Source organism: Oncorhynchus masou, chromosome 11, assembly GCF_036934945.1.
Source record: "Oncorhynchus masou masou isolate Uvic2021 chromosome 11, UVic_Omas_1.1, whole genome shotgun sequence".
In the NCBI taxonomy this organism is placed as follows: Eukaryota; Metazoa; Chordata; class Actinopteri; order Salmoniformes; family Salmonidae; genus Oncorhynchus; species Oncorhynchus masou.
This window is the reverse complement of record NC_088222.1, coordinates 30,158,993-30,181,854: the sequence shown is the minus strand read 5'-3', so window position 1 is coordinate 30,181,854 and position 22,862 is coordinate 30,158,993. Positions and strand designations below refer to the sequence as shown.

Below are 22,862 nucleotides of genomic sequence, written 5' to 3'. Positions count from 1 at the left end.
CTGCACATCACTGTTGTGCTGCACCGTTAATTGTCTATTTGTGTCCTGCCTGTTAGCTTGCAGGATTCTTGCCATTCTCCTTTGACCTTTCTCATGAATGAGCTGTTTTCGCCCACAGGACTGCCGCTGACTGGATGTTTTTTTGTTTGTCGCACCATTCTTGGTAAACCCTAGACACTGTTGTGTATGAAAAGCCCAGGAGGGCGGCCATTTCTGAGTTTCCAGTCGTACCATCATACCATGCTCAAAGTCGCTTAGGTCACTTGTTTTGCTCAAACAGTTCAATCAAACAGTAACTGAATGCCTTGATGCCTGCCTGTCTGCCTGCTTTATATAGCAAGCCACGGCCACGTGACTCATTGTGTGTAGGAGCGATCGATTTTGTGTACCTAATAAACTGTCCAGTGAGTGTATATATTTTACATTTTGTTTTATTGGGATCCCCATTAGCCGGCACCATGGCGACAGCTAGTCTTACTGGGGTCCGACACATAACGAGAAATATAACATTACAGACAGAAGACTTTACAATTTACACATACACACAAAAAAGTAGGGCACATAAGGGAGAGACATTGTGCCATGAGGTGAGATTTGACGATGTACTGATTCCATGGCACATGGTTTATGATTTGACATGCAAAACGACGACGGATTCAAAATGTCTAATTTTTCAATATAAATGATAATACTCAATTCTTGCAACCAATAGAATGTTATATATATGTGGCATACAACCTTCCCAGCTCTGCAGATTTTGCTGCATGGAGGCAGAGTCATTAGATCATTTATTTTGGTACTGTCCATATGTAGCTCGTTTTTTGGTCACAGTCCAGAAATGGCTGAATAATTGTAACATTTAACAAGAGCTAACACTGCAGATAGCAATACTGGGTGATTTGAAAAGTCATAGCCAATTGATCAATAATATAATAATTATTTTAGTAAAAATGTGTGTCTTTAATTTACAATCTTTAGAAACTGTGAGAATAGAAAGGTCCAGTACTTTTGTGAAGCATCACAGCACAGTTGAAGAATATATGTCAACCTGAAATCCAGTATGGATGGTGTTAAGAGATAGATGGGAGGGGTTGAATGGAGCTGAAGGGTGGGACTAATAACAACAAGATAACACATTTAAATATAATGTCTCTAAAATGTATATAGGTTCAGAACTTTTGTGAAATACCACAGTTACAAATATATGGCAAATAAAAATTTAACTGGATGGACATCAGACAGGCCAGGACTAAAATGAAACAAAATATAACTATTGTAAAATAGATTGTGTATGTAAAATGTGTATCGTATGTACAGTCGTGGCCAAAAGTTTTGAGAATGACACAAATATTAATTTTCACAAAGTCTGCTGCCTCAGTTTGTATGATGGCAATTTGCATATACTCCAGAATGTTATGAAGAGTGATCAGATGAATTGCAAGTAATTGCAAAGTCCCTCTTTGCCATGCAAATGAACTGAATCCTCAAAAACATTTCCACTGCATTTCAGCCCTGCCACAAAAGGACCAGCTGACATCATGTCAGTGATTCTCTCGTTAACACAGGTGTGAGTGTTGACGAGGACAAGGCTGAAGATCCCTCTGTCATGCTGATTGAGTTTGAATAACAGACTGGAAGCTTCAAAAGGAGGGTGGTGCTTGGAATCATTGTTCTACCTCTGTCAGCCATGGTTACCTGCAAGGAAATGCATGCCGTCGTCATTGCTTTGCACAAAAAGGGCTTCACAGGCAAGGTTATTGCTGCCAGTAAGATTGCACCTAAATCAACCATTTATCGGATCATCAATAACTTCAAGGAGAGCGGTTCAATTGTTGTGAAGAAGGCTTCAGGGCACCCAAGAAAGTCCAGCAAGCGCCAGGACCGTCTCCTAAAGTTGATTCAGCTGCGGGTTCGGGGCACCACCAGTACAGAGCTTGCTCAGGAATGGCAGCAGGCAGGTGTGAGTGCATCTGCACACACAGTGAGGCGAAGGCTTTTGGAGGATGGCCTGGTGTCAAGAAGGGCAGCAAAGAAGTCACTTCTCTCCAGGAAAAACATCAGGGACAGACTGATATTCTGCAAAAGGTACAGGGATTGGACTGCTGAGGACCGGGGTAAAGTCATTTTCTCTGATGTGCCAGGGCAGATTGCAGAGGTCTAGAAAAAGAAGGGTCAACACTGCAAATATTGACTCTTTGCATCAACTTCATGTAATTGTCAATAAAAGACTTTGACACTTATGAAATGCTTGTAATTATACTTCGTTATTCCATAGTAACATCTGACAAAAATATCTAAAGACACTGTAGTGTAGCAGCAAACTTTGTTGAAATTAATGTTTATATCATTCTCAAAACTTTTGACCATGACTGTATAAACTGGAAGTTGAAGCCTAAGTGTTATGGTACATGTTTTACAATGAAAAGCAAAACGTGCAGCTCTGTTCTGGGATAACTTCAGCTTATCTAGGTCCTTCTTTGCAGCACTTGACCATATGACTGGACAATAATCAAGATTGTGGTGTTAAAAAAGCAGAGCATCTTTTTTTCACGGACAGACCTCTCCTTATCTTCACAACCATTTCATTAATATGTTTTGACCATGACAGTTAAAACCATTTTTATTCCAACCTCATAACTGTATTTCCACTCTATGAGGTTGGAATAATACTGTGGAAATGATGATAATGCCCTTATAGTGTAGGAGCTGTTTGAAAAGACTGCATGAAATGTCTGCCTGTTTTGGTGGGATGGCGTTTTGGCCTGTCTGGTGACATCACTAGGTGGTAAATTAGTTAATAGACCAACCTCTCAGCCAATAACAGCTAGTTTTCAGTATTCCCCCTCCACTCCCTGACATTCCAACTGTAGCTAAATTCTTGCTTGAGAAATTGCTATTTGCTAATAAGCTATTTTGTTTCTTTTTGACCATTTTATTTGAAAACAATAAGGTACTTCATTGTTACCCAGAAATGATTTGAAGTTGAGATACAAATGGCTGCATTGGCCCTTTTAAGACTCATTCGCTACTGCAGAAAATGAGGGGATTCGTTGAACTACACTTAGATTAGTAACTTCACCTGAAACCTCAATACTGGTGTTAGCTCTCATATGGGAAAGGGAGAGGGGAAAGGAGGATACCTAGTCAGTTGTACAACAGAATGCCTTCAACTGAAATGTGTCTTCTGCATCTGAATCCGAGAGGTGCGGGGGGCTGCCTTAATCGACATCCACGTCTTCGGCACTTGCTCAGGGGCAGAACCACCGATTTTTGGTTGAGTTGTAGAGAACTCAAGTTCGGTTATATTGGTGTGTGTGAATCGGATCAGTCAGTTGATGTCTATCAACTGAATGAATCAACAACCAGGGTTCAGTACCCCATTTATACTTTTATACCTGTGGGACAAAATATAATTATTACGCATACTCAAGCAACATTTAATGAGCTGTGATTCTTAGGTTTAAAAATCACTTTAGTTGTCCTTTATGTGTGTGTGCATGAATGGAGTATTTTGTAGTAATAATCTTTATCTTTAAAGATTATTAAAAGTTTCTCCGTGCCCTTGTTTGTTTTCAAATACTAAGAGGACCTTCTTCTTCGAGAGAGTCTGATTCATCCACATAGATCTCTGTCAGTGTTCCATCCCTTCAAAGAGGCATTTTATGAGCCTCAGTCTGCCATTCAGTCTGCCTCCATTCCTTCAATACCTCTGAAAGTACCATCTCCATTAGTAGAGACCTCTCCTGGCTCCTCCAGCTTTGTACTTCTTATTCCTTCTCCATTACCCTCTAAGCCATTTAACAGGGCTTCTCCATGACCCTCTAAGACATTTAACTGGGCAGTAAGTATGGCTGAAACGCTTACTTAGCGCCTCATAATAACCTCACACACCACAAACAGAGGGAACATTCTCTCTTTAAGGGGGTTATGGTGCAACATAACAAAAATAAATTAAAACTTGTCGTTGGTTCTTATTGTTGATCTAGCCACGGTTTGAGGTTGGCTCCTAGGCTACATTTTCACTGAGGAATAGCAGCTACTATTAACCATGGTTCCTCTCTCATCCTGTTTCCTAGGTGATCAGCCACTGAATAAGACATTACTGTTGATTTAGATTTGTTTATGTCTGCTTGCACAAGCTTGGAATGGGTTCACTAATCTTATTGTGAAGAATATAATTTTATGCCAGTTGTTTAGTTTTTTTGTTGTTGTTAGGATGGCATTTCATCTGATATATAGAGTTTGATTAATTAGCGATGTGATTCCCAACTCATAGACTATGACTAAATACATTATCTAGCGCTTTAGTTTTTTTTTTCATAAAACATGTTTCCTATAGGGTTTTTCAAACTGAATGGGTTTTTTGGGAAAAAACCCTGAGCGGTGACATTATATTCTATCTGTCAATGGAAATTGAAGTAATGCCACAATTCTTTAGTCAGCGGTGTTGAAAGGTTTTCTTTACGATGTCACAGAGCTCTAATGAGAAGGACTGCCACCTGGGGCAGAGGGCTCAAATGAATGGGACTGACTGACTGACTCCCAGGACCTTCAATCCACACAGGAAAACACTCCTCATCATTACACTGTTTGTTTCACCCATGTTATGTTTCTTCTTATTTTTTACACAAATACACAAGCCTACAGGGTTCACATGGTGTGTGTGTGTGTATATATCTGTGTCCAAACATCTATCTAATATTGAGTTTTGCCCTCAGAACAACCTCAATTCTTTGGGGCATGGACTCTACAAGGTATCGAAAGCTACTGCCATACCCCATTCAAAGGCACTTATTGTGTCTTGCCCATTCACCCTCTGAATGGCACACATACACAATCCATGTCTCAATTGTCTCAAGGCTCAAAAATCCTTATTTAATCTGTCTCCCCCGCTTCCTTTACACTGATTGAAGTGGATTTAACAAGTGGCATCAGTAAGGGATCATAGCATTCACCTGGTTAGACTATGTCATGGAATGAGCAGGTCTTCTTCATTATGGTGATCCTTGATTGTGATTGTGCTAAAGAGTTTTACTGTGACCTTTCAGACAGATTTGTGTTTATTGCCACTTGGTTCTGACCCTGATGGAAGGATGTATCTGAAAGTGACAGAATATTACTTTCTCATTCAGGTCAAGAGGTTTATATCTGTCCTCTTGACTGATGTGAGAGGTTGAAATCTTGACCTTTATTAGCTGAATTCAGCTTACTAATTCTGAGCTGTCCTATGAATACCAATATGGTCATTCTGTCTAACTTTTGGCAATTATAAGTGTGATATCTCTGCTTTCCAAGCCCTGACACCCACAGCCCCAGTGTGAATGTTGAAGCCATTTGAAGTCACTTAACAGACACAGTGGTGGCTTTGGTGTTTGAGACTGGCAGGACACGTCTGGGTCTCTCAAGGACGATTCATTATGTGGGTCGTCACATCAACACTTTGCTTTAATATCAGCAGCTCCCAGTGTAAGTAGGACACACTGTCCCATAACAGCATACAATCAGCCTGCTAAAAATAGCCCTAGCCTCCTAGCCTGAGGGAAGATTTCACACAAAGGCAGGCAGGAGCCTGAACACATGCAAGATCACTCAGCGATACACCCATTTTGGATTGTATTCCTCGAGTAGTGTGCAGTACTGAAGGCACAATATCTGAGAGAGGTGCACAGAGTGGAGGGCTCCCTGTCCTTCTCTCCTAATATGAACCCAATGACTTGTCATTCAAAACGCATGTCTAGCACAGTGTCTCCTATTCAATCATATAGTTGTTACTCGTTATCATTTCTCTCAGTGAGGTAGTTTGGTGCTAGAGAGACCAGAGTGTGTGCTGGCCTGAGGCTCTGTATTTGTTGATTTGTGGGGTCTGGGAGCTTGCCCTGCCCTGCAGGCTCTCACCATCTTAAAGGTATCAACCTGCTCATCTCCTCTGTAAAGAATAGGCCCAGGCATGAATGGATGGGCCTTTGGAGAGTCCTCACTCCCACAACCTGCTCATAAATGATCAAGCGACGGGACCAGTTTACCACAGGAGAAAAAAAGAGAGGTAGTGTGTGGAGACTAGAGACGAGAGTGGATGGAGAGAGAATAGAATGCTTGTGGGAATGGAACCATGCATGCAGCTTCCCTCTGTGCTGGTTGATGGAATAGCAGAAGTGGTATAATGCCCACTGCTGGATTGGAATTCCACTCCCACAGAGGAGAGGGGGGTGGATGAGCTGGATTCTGCTGGAGGGGGAAATGGGAGAGGGAACCTGACTCTGTTTGTGAATTACTGCATTGCTAAATGGTTTGTTTTACATAGTGTCATGACGTTGCCCTCTTTGGGTACAGCGAGCACCCCTCCCTCTGCACCAGACCTTTTCTATGCACCATCCTCCTAACCCCCTGTCTCCTACACCCAGGCTGCTGTGGTCAGAGAGAGGTTGTAAATTCCTGGAGGAGATTATCTCCTCATGGCCACAGTATAGAGAAAGAGTAAAGTTTCATAGAGAGAACAAAGGAATTTCTTCCACCTCACAGAACTGGAGAACTGAACAACATTTATGTTCTGGAGAAGCTATTAAAGATCGGTGAAGAATCCAGCTACGAACTGGTCCATTTGGTACAATTTTGTGAAACTCATGGGAGCCAATACTGCCACATTACCATAACGCTGTTTATATATTAGCCTCAGATACGAGGCTTACATCTAATTGTTGTATAAGAAGAATGAGTGAGGATGATACTGTTTGTGGAATTGTGTAATGTGATTTTGGACTGTTTAATGAAGGAAACTCCAAATCCCTTTGGAGTTTAACTAAATCAGAGGACCTCCCATGAGCACAGTTATGGTCGGGCATCCTGGGACAGGCCCTTTTCTGCTCTTCCGAATAAAACCACCACCCGGGTTTTCTATCACCAGACCATGTTTCTCTCAATTACGAGAGGACAAAGGTGGCAGACGATTGCTGAATCTTTTAACCATACCACGTGGTTAAATTCTTAGACTATCGATACCGACAGAATAAGAACAAGTCTTTGATATTAATTACTAGTCTGCAGCTAGGAATTCGGTATCATTGAACGAGAAGACCGACAACCACCGAAACATCTATTCTATAACGACATGAATTAATGTCACTCTGAACTATCTATCCTAACCACAACAGAGAGAGAGAGAGGGCGCACAGGCTCTCCAACAGAAACGAAATTTTCAACAGAGATCCCGACGACACACTGAGCGTAAATATATATATTGATTGCAATTGTTCCCTTAATGAATGAGCGTTCATGTGCAAAGGATTAGCATTTCAATTGTTATAATTATCAACTTTGTTGTGTCTCATCTCAGTTGACCCCCACTTCCCTTTTTGTACACCAAGCCGCGATGCCGGTTTAGCTCACTAGGGCACATCCGCTATCATTTCCTTGTAACTATCTACCGTTTGTTTATGCACTTCTGTGAATTACTTAGTTAGTAAATAAATTATTTAAGACAATTGATGTATGGATGACTCGTAGTGAAGACTGGGTTCGTGCAGATAACCAACAATTTGCAACATTTGGAATGACACTAACTTGAGGTAAAATAAAGAATAAGTCATTAATCAGAAGACTAATTGATCAGATATTAAAATATCTGAAAAGTTATATTAGGGAAATTACAACTTTCTAATCTGAATATTTTCCTTGGTGCCCCGACTTCCTAGTTAATTACAGTTACGTGATTAAGTAGTTTAATCAAGTAATAGTAATTACAGAGAGTTATTTGATAAATAGGTCTTCAGTTTTAATGATGCCAAAGACACGACAATAGATATCAATTTAAAAGGTATGACATGATACGCTGTCTTTGTAGTAGTACTGCAGTTTTAGAGGTGGTGAAGCAGTATTACTATTAGTACTACTATTACTATCATTAGTACACATTTTAATTTGACCTTTTCCTGCTCAGTTGTTTTACACAGATGTTTAAGTGGAAAGCAAAAGGGAAGGATTTGAATCCTAAGGATGCCAGTTTCCATTCTGAGGAGTCGGATGACAAATGACTCTTATACAACATCAACAAAGACAAGGCTATGTCAGTGGGAATGCTTTTAAAGGGAGCCAAATCTTTTGGAAGACACCGGAGTATAGATCGAGCCCTGCACAGAGCCACGGCTCCAGTCTGCTTAATTAGAATAGATTCCCCAAGGAATACTTAGGCTAATGGTCCTGCAGCAGCACAGCACAGCCCAGCACAGCGCAACCAAGATAGGAGAGGAAATGAAGATAACTGTGCTCTCTTACACAATGGGCAGTGCAGACAGAAAGCCCTCTCCCAAACATACTGACGGGCTGTTTTATAACTCTTACTGCAAAATAATACATCACCGCATTCAGGTTTGTCCCCTTTTCAATCCAACAAATTGAAGATTAAGATGTAACCTGATTACATTAAAACTAACTGTAACTGGTTATGTAACCAGCAGAATATTGAAATCCGATTTCAGATACTTTTGAACAACTGGCTTACTTTTAAATTCAGAAATTATGTTTACATAAAAAAGGTGCAAGTTTAAATTTCTCAGAGACCACTATGATGACACGCCAAATGAATTTGATGGATTCCTTTTTGTCTTCTTCTAAAGCCTAAATAATCTAAAAGTAACTGAAAGTAATCCGATTATTTAGGTCATCTCAAAAGAATCTCTGAATGAATGAATCTGAATGTCAATGTTAGTGAGTCTAATCTCATCACCCAGAACCAAATCTTGCATGCATGCTGGCCGTCGGCCAACTACTTGATTTATTTATTTATCTTTTGTATGTTTTTTTCTTCAAAAAATACAAAACATATACAAAGGAAACATACAAACATCGACGAGATCACCCTGCCCAGACCCAACTGCTCACACCCCCATCTCCAGTTCCCGTATCACTCTCCACCACATGGCCTCAAGCTGCACCATTTTGTTTCTCTCCTTCACCCATGCGCTTTCAGCATTTAGATAATAACCAATTTTACCTTTCCATTGTGTTAACGATGGAGGATTGGTTGATTTCCAGTTTTTAAGTAAACAATTTTTCAAGAGGATTGACAAGAAAAGTTTCGTCCACCCCATTGGGTAGCTCACTGCACCCTCATATGCCATGTCTTTAAATTACGCAGACAGACAGATTAAAAGTAAATAGTAATACTTCTGACAATCAACTTTCTAATTCCACCAGTAACTTTTGGACTTCACAGCATTCCCAGAAGGCAGGATTATTGACATCACTCTGCCTGCTATTGTGCTGTAGAATTTCTGAATTTTGTCTGTGTAAAATAAATTCTATACATTACTTTATACTGGATTAAGCATACATTTTAGTTAACTGTAATTTATTAGTTACACTACATGACCAAAAATATGTGGACACCTGCTCGTTGAACATGTCATTCCAAAATCATGGGCATTAAAATTGAGTTGGTCCCTGGGAAGGCTTTCCACTAGGTGTTGGATCATTGCTGCAGGGACTTGCTTACATTCAGCCACAAGAGCATTAGTGATGTCAGACAGTGATGTTGGGGCGATTAGGTCTAGCTCGAAGTCGGCGTTCCAATTCTTCCCAAAGGTGTTCAATGGGGTTGAGGTCGGGGCTCTGTGCAGGCCAGTCAAGTTATTCCACACTGATCTCGACAAACTATTTCTGCATGGACCTCGATTTGTGCACGGAGAACATTGTCATGCTGAAACAAGAAAGGGCCTTTCTCAAACTGTTGCCACAAAGTTCTTGGGGACCTTCAATGCTGCAGATATTTTGTTACCCCTTCCCCAGATCTGTGCCTCGACACAATCCTGTCTCAGAGCTCTACGGAAAATTCCTTCAACCTCATGGCTTGGTTTTTGCTCTGACATGCACTGTCAACTTTGGGATCTTATATAGACGGGTGTGTGCCTTTCCAAATCATGTCCAATCAATTGCATTTACCTAACATTTCTAAAAACCTTTTTTTTGCCTTGTCATTATGGGGTATTGTGTGTAGATTGATGTGGAAAAACATTTATTTAATGCATTTTAGAATAAGGCTGTAACGTAACAACTCTCGACAGATTAATTGGAATGGCCGATTAATTAGGGCCGATTTCAAGCTTTCTTAACAATCGGAAATCGGTATTTTTGGACACCGATTTGGCAGATTTTTTTTTTACACCTTTACTTATCCTTTATTTAACTAGGCAAGTCAGTTAAGAACACATTCTGATTTTCAATGACGGCCTAGGAACGGTGGGTTAACTGCCTTGTTCAGGGGCAGAATGACAGATTTTTACCTTGTCAGCTCGGGGATTCAATCTTGCAACCTTACAGTTAACTAGTCCAAAGCTCTAACCACCTGATTACATTGCACTTCACGAGGAGCCTGCCTGTTACGCGAATGCAGTAAGCCAAGGTAAGTTGCTAGCTAGCATTAAACTTATCTTATAAAAAACAATAGATCAATCATAATCACTAGTTAACTACACAAGAGTCCTGTGTGGCTCAGTCGGTAGAGCATGGCGCTTGCAACGCCAAGCGTCGTGGGTTCGATTCCCGCTAGGGCCACCCATATGTAAAAGTAGTGGCCCCAGCCGACTTGTAAGTCGCTTTGGACAAAAGCGTCTGCTAAATGGGATATATTATGGTTGATGATATTACTAGTATATCTAGTGTTTCCTGGGTTGCATATAATCTATGCGGTGCATATTCGCGAAAAAGGACTGTCTTGCTCCCATGTGTACCTAACCATAAACATCAATGCCTTTCTTAAAATCAATACACAAGTATATATTTTTAAACCTGCATATTTAGTTAATATTTCCTGCTAACCTGGCTCATTGCGAACTCTGTGAAGACTATTTCTTCCTAACAAAGACAGCCAACTTCGCCAAACGGGGGATGATTTAACAAAAGCGCATTTGCGAAAAAGGCACAATCGTTGCACGACTGGAACCTAACCACAAACATCAATGCCTTTCTTAAAATTAATACACAGAAGTATATTGTAACGGCAGATCTCCTCTTCATCTGAGGAGGAGTAAGGATTGGACCAACATGCAGGGTGGTAAGTGTTCATGATGATTACTTTAATAAATAAACACTATAAAATACAAAACAATAAATGTGAACATGAACAAAACCGAAAAAGTACCGTGTGGCGACAAACACTCACACGGAAACAAACACTCACAAACCAACAGTGAAACCCAGGCTACCTAAGTATGACACCTGCCTCTGATTGAGAACCATACTAGGCCGAAACGGAAACCAAACATAGAAAAACAAACATAGACTGCCCACCCCAATTCATGCCCTGACCATACTAAATAAAGACAAAACAAAGGAAATAAAGGTCAGAACGTGACATATATATTTTTAAACCTGCATATTTTGCTAAAAGAAATCCAGGTTAGCAGGCAATATTAACCAGGTGAAATTGTGTCACTTCTCTTACGTTCATTGCACGCAGAGTCAGTGTATATGCAACAGTTTGGGCCACCTAATTTGCCAGAATTTTATGTAATTATGACACCTGTTAGATAAAATACGTAACAGTTCCGTATTTCACTGAAAGAATAAACGTCTTGTTTTCGAGATGATAGTTTCCGTATTCGACCATATTAATGACATATGGCTCGTATTTCTGTGTGTTATTTTGTTATAATTAAGTCTATGATTTGATAGAGCAGTCTGAGCGATGGTAGGCACCAGCAGACTCATAAGCATTCATTCAAACAGCACCTTCGTGCGTTTTGCCAGCAGCTCGTCGCTGTGCTTCAAGCATTGAGCTGTTTTTGACTTCAAGCCTATCAACTCCCGAGATTAGGCTAGTGTAACCGATGTGAAATGGCTAGCTAGTTAGCGGGGTGCGCGATAATAGCGTTTCAAACGTCACTTGGAGTGGTTGTTCCCCTTGCTCTGCAAGGGCCGCGGCTTGTTCCCCTTGCTCTGCAAGGGCCGCGGCTTTTGTGGAGCGATGGGTAACAGTGCTTTGAGGGTGGCTGTTGTCGATGTGTTCCTGGTTCGAGCTCAGGTAGGGGCGAGGAGAGGGACGGAAGCTATACTGTTACACTGGCAATACTAAAGTGCCTATAAGAACATCCAATAGTCAAAGGTATATGAAATACAAATCGTATAGAGAGAAATTGTCCTATAATTCCTATAATAACTACAACCTAAAACGTCTTACCTGGGAATATTGAAGACTCCTGTTAAAAGAAACCACCAGCTTTCATATGTTCTCATGTTCTGAGCAAGGAACTTAAACGTTAGCTTTTTTGCATGGCACATATTGGACTTTTACTTTCTTCTCCAACACTTTGTTTTTGCGTTATTTAAACCAAATTGAACATGTTTCATTATTTATTTGAGGCTAAATTGATTTTATTGATGTATTATATTAAGTTAAAATACGTTTTCATTCAGTATTGTTGTAATTGTCATTACAAATGCTTGTTTTTTGTAAATCGTCTAATCTTTATCAGCTTTTTTTGGTCCTCCAGTAATCGGTATCGGTATTGGTGTTAAAAAATCCTAATCGTTCGAACTCTAGTAACAACATGGAAAAAGACAAGGGGTCTGAATACTTTCCGAATGCACTGTATAGTGTTAGCAGTTGATGTTACTCTTCAATAACACAAACCCCAAAGCAAATCAGGGGGAGAAAAATTGGTTTATTCAAAGAGAACAAATCATGCAGGGAGGTAGATGGTAGATGTTCATGCTCCCCTGTCCTCAGTGATTCTCTCCTGTGATTCTCTCCACAGAACAAAGGGACAGGATGTAGTTTTATAACCCAGCCCTAGCCTGTGGTTAACCAATTAGAATTCCTTGGAATAAAACTGGGACAATGGCCAAATAACAAATATCCTATTTCAGGTTCAATGTATAAACAATATGGACCAATGAGAACTTGCCATGTAGCTTTGAGTCCCAGACTGAAATTCCTCCCATGTCTCTGACCCATTGATATTATAGAAAAAACACTATTTCCATTGATCGTTAGTACTCTATTGACCTCTTGTCCTCTGCGTCATGTGTTATCTTTAAAGTATTCTTACACTCCATCCTAGACCATTTAAAAAGAAATATACTTCAAATGTCTTTTTAGAAAACAATAAAAAACATGAAAAATAGACAGTAAAAAAAACATTAGCAGTAAACATAAAATCATTCACATTAAACATCTTGCATTTCTATAAAACACAAAGGACATACTGTACTCGCTGTTACATTAAGAAATAGATTTCAAATAAAGCTATAGAAAATAAGTATTAACAGGTGTAATGGTGATGTCCCTTACGATTCCAACCACATCCTGTATTAGGAGGAAACTCACACAAACAATAATATTCAAGACAATAATATTTAATCGTCCTATTGGCAAGGTAATCATTCACCAAGTCCTTTAAAAGTGACCAGCTCTTCCACACTGTTATCAGTCCCACATAGATAACTATTAGAAATGATGTTCTGACAGTCTGCCTGTTAGTGAGGAATTCTTCTTCCTTTCCACTGGTTGATAAAGACGTCACTAATGAACACTTCACCGGTGATCTTGTATCGTTTCAGGTACAGTCAAGGGATCGTGCTGCAGCTTCAGATGGTAGATTATCATAACCTGTAACGAAGGAAACAAAAAAGTGAAAGTAACATGTCCTGGTTTCAAGAGAGATAGATATTTCACATAGATTTCCCTAAGTAAGCATGTCCCGATTGTCAGGAAAAAGTTGGCTAGATATCCCTAATATGATGACTTGGACAACCTTGCAATGAGTGACATGTATCCATCGTGATTTTCCCTGCTGACCTTGTTATGAGAAAAACTTCATAAAGACCTTTCCGTTTTGGTTACATATTGTTTTTACCATCACCCACTGTCCTGGTACAACGTCATGTCTCCCCTCGGGACTTATTCACCTCTTTTACTTGTCTGTCTGCTTCCCACACTGCATTAGAGATTTGTATGCAATAGTTAAGCATTGTGTCACTCATAAAGTGAACGTCTGCTTTTCTCAAATCTAACGTGCCTGGTAGTGACATGGGTTGACCTGTGACGACCTCAAACGGACTCAATCCTGTGATTTGATTATGTGTTGTCCCTATACTACCTATTACCATAGGCAATGCATCTGAGATGTATTTCCTAGTCAGTTTAGGTGCCTGAGGTGCAGCCATCATGGAAGCTCTGTCAGCCAGATCATTACCTTTACTCTCATCTGTAAAGATGTTTCCATGTGCATTCATTTTCAAAACTGCAACTTGTCCAGGTAACTGGAGAGCATTCAGTAGAGTCGTCACCTCTGGTCCATTCTTCACAGGAGCTCCCAGTGATGTCATGAATCCTGTTTTTCCATATTTTTCCCAAATCATGGGTAACACCAAAAGCATACCTCAAGTCTAGAGATTTGCTGTTTTTCTTTCAGCTTGTTTACATGCTTCTGTCAAAGCCACCAATTCCGCCACATGTGCTGATGTTGCTGCAGGTCACTATCACATTGTTCATTGTAGTAACTGCCCAACTCGCCTTCTTCACTCCCCCCCCTCCACAATGCTTGAACCGTCTGTGTATAAGATAAACTCCAGGTTTTCCAACAGATTCTTTATAAACCCGTCAGAGAGCTGATCCAAAACCAACTCACAACAGTCGTGTTCAAGTAATGTGTTATCTGGAGGAAGCATCAGAGTAGCTGGATTACGTGGTGTGCCACGTTGTATGATGATGTTAGGAGCCTCCACTACTTTAGTATTGGCCATTGCTTCTTTGCTAATGGGATATTGTTTTGTGCAAGGTGGAGCAGCATCTGTCAAGTACACTGGTTCCATATCCAAAGTTACACACCCATTTTCTTCCGTAGTCCAAATGGGATGGTTCTGAACTGTCACCTTCCCTTCAGAAATGTTCAATGTAGAGTCAAGTTGCATAATAACATCAAGGCCTAAAATAGGTTGTTCAAATGAGCCTATCCACGCCCCTGCATCAATCTTCATTGGACCAATAGAAATTGATAATGGTTTGGTTTGTTTCATATATGCCCCCCACCCCCTTAGTCAAATATATTTAAACTCAGTTTTTCACAATTCCTGACATTTAATCCTGGTAAAAAATTCCCTGTCTTAGGTCAGTTAGGATCACCACTTTATTTTTCAGAATGTGAAATGTCTGAATAATAGCGGAGAGATTTATTTATTTCAGCTTTTATTTATTTTATCACATTCCCAGTGGGTCAGAAGTTTACATACACTCAATTAGTATTTGGTAGCAGTGCCTTTAAATTGTTTAACTTGGGTCAAACATTTCTGGTAGCCTTCCACAAGCTTCCCACAGTAAGTTGGGGGAATTTTGGCCCATTCCTCCTGACAGAGCTGGTGTAACTGAGTCAGGTTTGTAGGCCTCTTTGCTCGCACACGCTTTTTCAGTTCTGCCCACACATTTTCTATTGGATTGAGGGTCAGGGCTTTGTGATGGCCACTCCAATACCTTGACTTTGTTGTCCTTAAGCCATTTTGCCACAACTTTGGAAGCATGCTTGGGGTCATTGTCTGTTTGGAAGATGACGGCCAAGCTTTAACTTCCTGACTGATGTCTTGAGATGTTGCTTCAATATATCCACATAATTGTCCACCCCTCATGATGCAATCTATTTTGTGAAGTGCCTCCTGCAGCAAAGCACCCCTACAACATGATGCTGCCACCCCCATGCTTCACGGTTGGGATGGTGTTCTTCGGCTTGCAGGCCTCCCCCTTTTTCCTCCAAACATAACAATGGTCATTATAGCCAAACAGTTCTATTTTTGCTTCATCAGACCAGAGGACATTTCTCCAAAAAGTGTGCAGTTGCAAACCGTAGTCTGGCTTTTTTATGGCGGATTTGGAGCAATGGCTTCATCCTTGCTGAGCGGCCTTTCAGATTATGCCGACATAGGAATCGTTTTACTGTGGATATAGATACTTTATACCTGTTTCCTCCAGCATCTTCACAAGGTCCTTTGCTGGCAGGTGTCTTCACTGACATTTTCAACATGTCCCTGATTGAGTCTGTAATACCAACATGCTTCAAGCAGACCACCATAGTCCATGTGCCCAAGAACACAAAGGCAACCTGCCTAAATTACTATAGACCCGTAGCACTCACGTCCGTAGCCATGAAGTGCTTTGAAAGGCTGGGAATGGCTCACATCAACACCATTATCCCAGAAACCCTAGACCCACTCCAATTTGCATACCGCCCAAACAGATCCACAGATGATGCAATCTCTATTGCACTCCACACTGCCCTTCCCCACCTGGATAAAAGGAACACCTATGTGAGAATGCTGTTCATTGACTACAGCTCAGCGTTCAACACCATAGTACCCTCAAAGCTCATCACTAAGCTAAGGATCCTGGGACTAAACACCTCCCTCTGCAACTGGATCCTGGACTTCCTGACAGGCCGCCCCCAGGTGGTGAGGGTAGGTAGCAAAACATCTGCCACACTGATCCTCAACACTGGAGCCCCCCAGGGGTGTGTAATCAGTCCCCTCTTGTACTCCCTGTTCACCCACGACTGCATGGCCAGGCACGACTCCAACATGATCATTAAGTTTGCTGACGACACAACAGTGGTAGGCCTGATCACCGACAATGAAGAGATAGCCTATAGGGAGGACGTCAGAGACCTGGCCGGGTGGTGCCAGAATAACAACCTATCCCTCAATGTAACCAAGACTAAGGAGATGATTATGGACTACAGGAAAAGGACCACCGAGCACATCCCCATTCCCATCGACGGGGCTGTAGTGGAGCAGGTTGACAGCTTCAAATTCCTTGTTGTCCACATCAACAACAAACTAGATTGGTCCAAACACACCAAGACAGTCGTGAACAGGGCACGACAAAGCCTATTCCCCCTTAGGAAACTAAAAAGATTTGGCATGGGTCCTGAGATCCTCAAAAGGTTCTACAGCTGCAACATCGAGAGCATCCTGACTGGTTGCATCACTGCCTGGTACGGCAATTCCTCGGCCTCCGACCGCAAGGCACTTCAGAGGGTAGTGCGTATGGCCCAGTACATCACTGGGGCAAAGCTCCCTGCCATCCAGGACCTCTACACCAGGCGGTGTCAGAGGAAGGCCCTAAAAATTGTCAAAGACCCCAGCCACCCCAGTCAAAGACTGTTCTCTCTACTACTGCATGGCAACCGGTACCGGAGTGCCAAGTCTAGGACAAAAAGGCTTCTCAACAGTTTTTACCCCCAAGCCATAAGACTCCTGAACAGGTAGCCAATGGTTACCCAGACTATTTGCATTGTGTGCCCCCCAACCACCCTTTTACACTGCTGCTACTCTCTGTTTATCTTATATGCTTAGTCACTTTAACTATATATTCATTTACATACTACCCAAATTGGCCCGACCAACCAGTGCTCCCGCACATTGGCTAACCGGGCTATCTGCATTGTGTCCCACCACCCGCCAACCCTTCTTTTTACACTTCTGCTACTCTCTGTTCATCATATATGCACAGTCACTTTAACAATACCTACATGTACATACTACCTCAATAAGCCTGACTAACAGGTGTCTATATATACAGGTGTCTATATATAGCCTTGCTACTCTGTTTTATTTATTTAGTTACCTACACACACACACATACCTTTTTTTGGCACCATTGGTTAGAGCCTGTAAGTAAGCATTTCACTGTAAGGTTTGCACCTGTTGTATTCGGCGCACTTGACAAATAAACTTTGATTTGATTTGTTGTTCTGGGATTGATTTGCACTTTTCGCACCAAAGTACGTTCATCTCTAGGAGACAGAACGCGTCTCCTTCCTGAGTGGTATGACAGCTGCGTCATCCCATGGTGTTTATACTTTATACTATTGTTTGTACAGATGAACGTGGTACCGTCAGGCGTTTGGAAATTGCTCCCAAGAATGAACCAGACTTGTGGAGGTCTACATTTTTTTTGCTGAGGTTGATGATTTCTTTTTGATTTTCCTATGATGTCAAGCAAAGAGACACTGAGTTGAAGGTAGGCCTTGAGATACATCCACAGGTACACCTCCAATTGACTCAAATGATGTCAATTAGCCTATCAGAAGCTTCTAAAGCCATGACATCATTTTCTGGAATTTTCCAAGCTGTTTAGAGGCACAGTCAACTTAGTGTATGTAAACGTCTGACCCACTGGAATTGTGATACAGTGAAATAATCTGTCTGTAAACAATGACTTGTGTCATGCACAAAGTAGAAGTCCTAACCGACTTGCCAAAACTATAGTTTGTTAACAAGAAATTTGTGGAGTGGTTGAAAAACGAGTTTTAATGACTCCAACCTAAGTGTATGTAAACTTCCGACTTCAACTCTATATGTTTTGCATAAGATATGGGCAATACAGTGACTTCATCACCCGTATCTACAAAAAACACTACTGCAAAGTTATTAACCATCATGTTCACATATATTCCATCCGATTTCATATGTACCAGCTGAGATGGGATGTAGGAGGGGGTCTATTAGTTTACCTCCACAGCATCCAGCAAACTCTGCTGCTGAGCCGGAGAAAGCTTCTTACATTTCTGCATCAGCATTGTGTTGTTTGGGGCTGTTGTCTTGATTCTATTTTCCCTTAGCTGGACCCTTCTTCTCCTGGCCACTACTCTTATAAACACATTTTCTTTTCCGACATTCTCGTTGCCAGTGACCAGACATCCCGCAATAATGACATACACCAGGTTTTTCTTTTTCTGAATAAGTAATGTTGTTGGTTTCACTCGGAACCTGCACAGCTCTGATAACAGCCGGTTTATTATGTGGATTGATGTCTCTGTCCAGTCGTGATAACCTTTCGATGATGTCACCATAGTTTTGTCTCTCCCAATCAGTAGTTGTGGAAACATTTTTTTGTGCAAATCATCATGTATGGATTGCATCAGCTGATGAGCCCCATTTTTGGAGGAATTGAGTGTATCTTCATCTTCCATGTCGGGTAACCCACTGTGTCTAACCACCTCTGCTCTAAACCTTTCTTCAAATTTAACAAACGGTTATTTCGGTTTTGAACACATTTGGTTATCTCTCCCTTAAGAAAAACATGTATGTCTCGCCACATCTTGCTCTTCACCACCCACAGCTCCATAAACCTTTTCTTCAAGTATACGATGTTCACGGTTGTTCAAAACAAAGGCTAAATAATGTAACCCATCATAAGGATGTGGATTGTAGAGTTTCTTATAATGCTTCAAATGGTCGCATGTTTTCATACCCACTTCTCGTGGATGTTTCAACATGTTTGATCATTCATCCAACTGTTTTGGAGATGCTGATTTATGTGTGATTACTGTCACTGGAGGTTGTTCTGGTTGGCTAAAGACATCGTTCATCACCACTGTCAGAATCTGTTGACTCAAAGCTAGGCAATGCTGACCAGATGCTTAAAACCCGATCATCCTTGCGCAACTCAGCCTGAGGGTAGATTGAGGGAACAAAGGGTCCACAGGTGGGGGTCAAGTCTGCCACCATTGCCTCCTGTAATTGTTGAATTTCACCTTTCAAGGTTTTTATCTGTTCACTAAGAGTTTTCAAACTATCTTTATCTCTCTGCAATGTCCTATCACAGTTATCAAGACAGAATTTCTCATCCCCCTTCCTTACTTCGGCTAATACTGTGTATGTCCATCTTGTTTTTATCAATGAGTTAGACATTCTCTGTATTTTCCCCAAACTTTTTGTATATCAGACAGATTCAATATTCCATCTTTGTCAACAATGACAGAATATTTTTTATTATCTCTTGCCTACACTTCTCTACTTTGAAATGGTTCTTCATATCACTAGACAGTGAATTTAAAATATTTTTCATGCTCTCATCTGGAGGAGCTGTTCCGCCCTTCTCCAGAGTGGTTTTCTCACTTAACAATGGCATTACATTAACTTCAAAAGCTGTATAATATATACCTCTATGTTTATATATTTATTTAACCCCAAATTGTGTGTGTGTGTGTGTGTGTGTGTGTAAACTCTTTTGAGGACTCAAACCTCTATTATCTTCTAGAACACAAATTGTTTCTGTTGTTTCCCTTTTAATAGAGGACTTGAACCCCTATAATAGAGATTTAACAAACCTGTAACAGAGGACTCAACCCACTAACCGAGCAAACAAAGGACTCAACTCTGTAGTAGAACAAAGGACTTGAACCCTTATACCCCACAGATACGTATAACTCATTGCATGCACACATTTTTACCTGATTTGGTTCTTTTAAAATTATATTGGTCTAGACTCACCCAGCAATTATGCCAACAATCAGGAGATTAAGAGTTGACTCCCGAAGTGGGTTGCACTCAGCCTTCTCTCTTTCTTCTGGATCAACACACAGTTGATTACTTTTTTCTTGTTGTTTTTCAGCTCAATTCATTCTGGTCACGGCATCAAATGTTGGCGGTTGATGTTACTCTTCAATAACACAAACCCCAAAGCAAATCAGGGGGGAAAATAGGCTTATTCAAAGAGAACAAATCATGCGGGGGGGTAGATGTTCATGCTCCCCTGTCCTCATTGATTCTCAGTTTCAACATTCCTTCCGTCTTGTGCCAATATCAGTACTTGATTACAATAGTTTATTTTTTGTTGTTGTCAGAGATTATCAGTTGGATAGGCTCTCGCAAGGTTTTGCATATCTTACCTGTCATATGAAGATCCTTTCCTGACTCAAATAGGATTCCCTCAAGATTGGTCTAATGCCCAAAAGATTTCAAATCAAAATGTTGTTTCATTTGAAAATATGGACAAGAGCTTGTTCATTCTGAAATAGTAACACATATATTTCCTATTACCAAGCCTTTTGCGGTTTCTATGCCTTCAGTTTATCTGTGAATTCTGAGGGTTGTGTTTTTAGGGAGTGATATTAGTTTTAGTTGAATATGTTTAATTTTCTTCCATATTGTTATAGTGTTCGTAACTATGCAGTTGTTCATGTTCTTAGCTTTATCCTTTGAAAGTAGACATGTGAAAAAGGTTCCGGGAATGAGCGTGCACATATTCAATATGTTCCCATTGTTTCTCTTTAGTGTCCCTAGTGAAAGCTTGGGTAGCGAGTTGATGGAAGGTTAAAACCACCCTCAGACTTAGGAAGATATAAAAACATGACTTTTTATTCTATGAGTTTTCAAGTCTGTTATGACCGAGAATAATTTTTTAAAGAATGTCTTCGGTGGGGTAATTGTTATTGCCGAGAATAATATAATAAGTTTGGGAGCCATGCCACTCTGAAGACGTTTATTCTACCTGTAAGGTTTATGGGAAGATTGTTCCATTTAATTAGATCTGCTTTCGTCTTGTTAAGTGATGTGAGGAAGTTATCTTTATATGTTTGTTGTTACTTATTACACATCCTAAGTGTTTGATATTTTTGTGGTCCACTTGAAGGATTGCTGTAGCTCATGTTATGAACTGGATCACAGCCCGTAACAAAGAGGGAGACAACGCGGAGATAAAGAAATAACAAACATATTTATTAAATCAAGTTAACTATATACAATTAACAATGGTGTGTGTATTCACTAGTGTGGTGAGTGGATGTGTGCAAAGATGGTGATAATGAGAGGTGTTGAGAGGTGCCAAAACAAGTGCACACAAAGAAGATCCAAAATGCTAGAATAAAAAACAACAGTGTGTCTGCATGGAGAGAGTCTCTTCAATGTATGGGGGAAAGGTGTATTCATCCCCGGGACACACCCGAGCCCCGGTGTGTCCCATTTCGCTGACGACCCGCTCGGCTCCGCCCACCGACATCCTATTAAGGAAAACAAGAGCAAAGAGAACGAAATAGGCAGACAGAGTGGGAGGGTTGTCTCACTCATAAGTTATTCATTTTATTTTTCCTAATTGACATTTTTTTCCACGTTCATATTATATCCTGAGATTTTAGAGTATTCTGAAAATATTTTTAGCAAGGGGGCCATTAAGTATTTTGTATTGCTCAGGTATAACAGGAGATCATCTGCAAATATGTTTTATTTATATCAGAGTATGTGAGCGGAGCGAGGAGCGAGCATGCCCAATTTGACTGGAGCGTGGAGCGAGCATGCCCAATTTGACTGGAGCGAGGAGCGAGCATGCCCAATTTGACTGGAGCGAGGAGCGAGCATGCCCAATTTGACTGGAGCGAGGAGCGAGCATGCCCAATTTGACTGGAGCGAGGAGCGAGCATGCCCAATTTGACTGGAGCGTGGAGCAAGCATGCCCAATTTGACTGGAGCGAGGAGCGAGCATGCCCAATTTGACTGGAGCGAGGAGCGAGCATGCCCAATTTGACTGGAGCGTGGAGCAAGCATGCCCAATTTGACTGGAGCGTGGAGCGAGATTCCCATTGGCTGGAGCGTGGAGCGAGATTCCCTTTGGCTGGAGCGTGGAGCGAGATTCCCAATGGCTGGAGCGTCGGCCTTCTCGCTTGCTCCAATTTCGTTCCAGTAGCGCCCACTTCATGAGCTTAGGGCAGGCCCAGCCCAGCATGCATTTGTAGTCTACTTGTGTGCTGTTATAGCCCCTTGCTTTAGCTACTGCCATGGAGTCCCTAAATATTTTCACAAAGAAACTGATAAACCACACAGGCGCTAAATCAAGGTGAGGACCAAGAGCAAGAGAGGGAGTGTGGTGATGTAGTGTCCACAACTAAAGAGAGGGAGTGTGGTGATGTAGTGTCCACAACTAAAGAGAGGGAGTGTGGTGATGTAGTGTCCACAACTAAAGAGAGGGAGTGTGGTGATGTAGTGTCCACAACTAAAGAGAGGGAGTGTGGTGATGTAGTGTCCACAACTAAAGAGAGGGAGTGTGGTGATGTAGTGTCCACAACTAAAGAGAGGGAGTGTGGTGATGTAGTGCCCACAACTAAAGA

The 22,862-nt window shown here is 41.2% G+C and overlaps 1 protein-coding gene across 1 annotated transcript in view; it reads left to right on the top strand.

The window, feature by feature from the left end:
• The window catches only part of LOC135547850 (glutamate receptor 3-like), a 113,853-nt gene that overhangs the window by 56,270 nt on the left and 34,721 nt on the right, over positions 1-22,862 (top strand). The gene's annotated exons all lie outside the window — the stretch shown is intronic.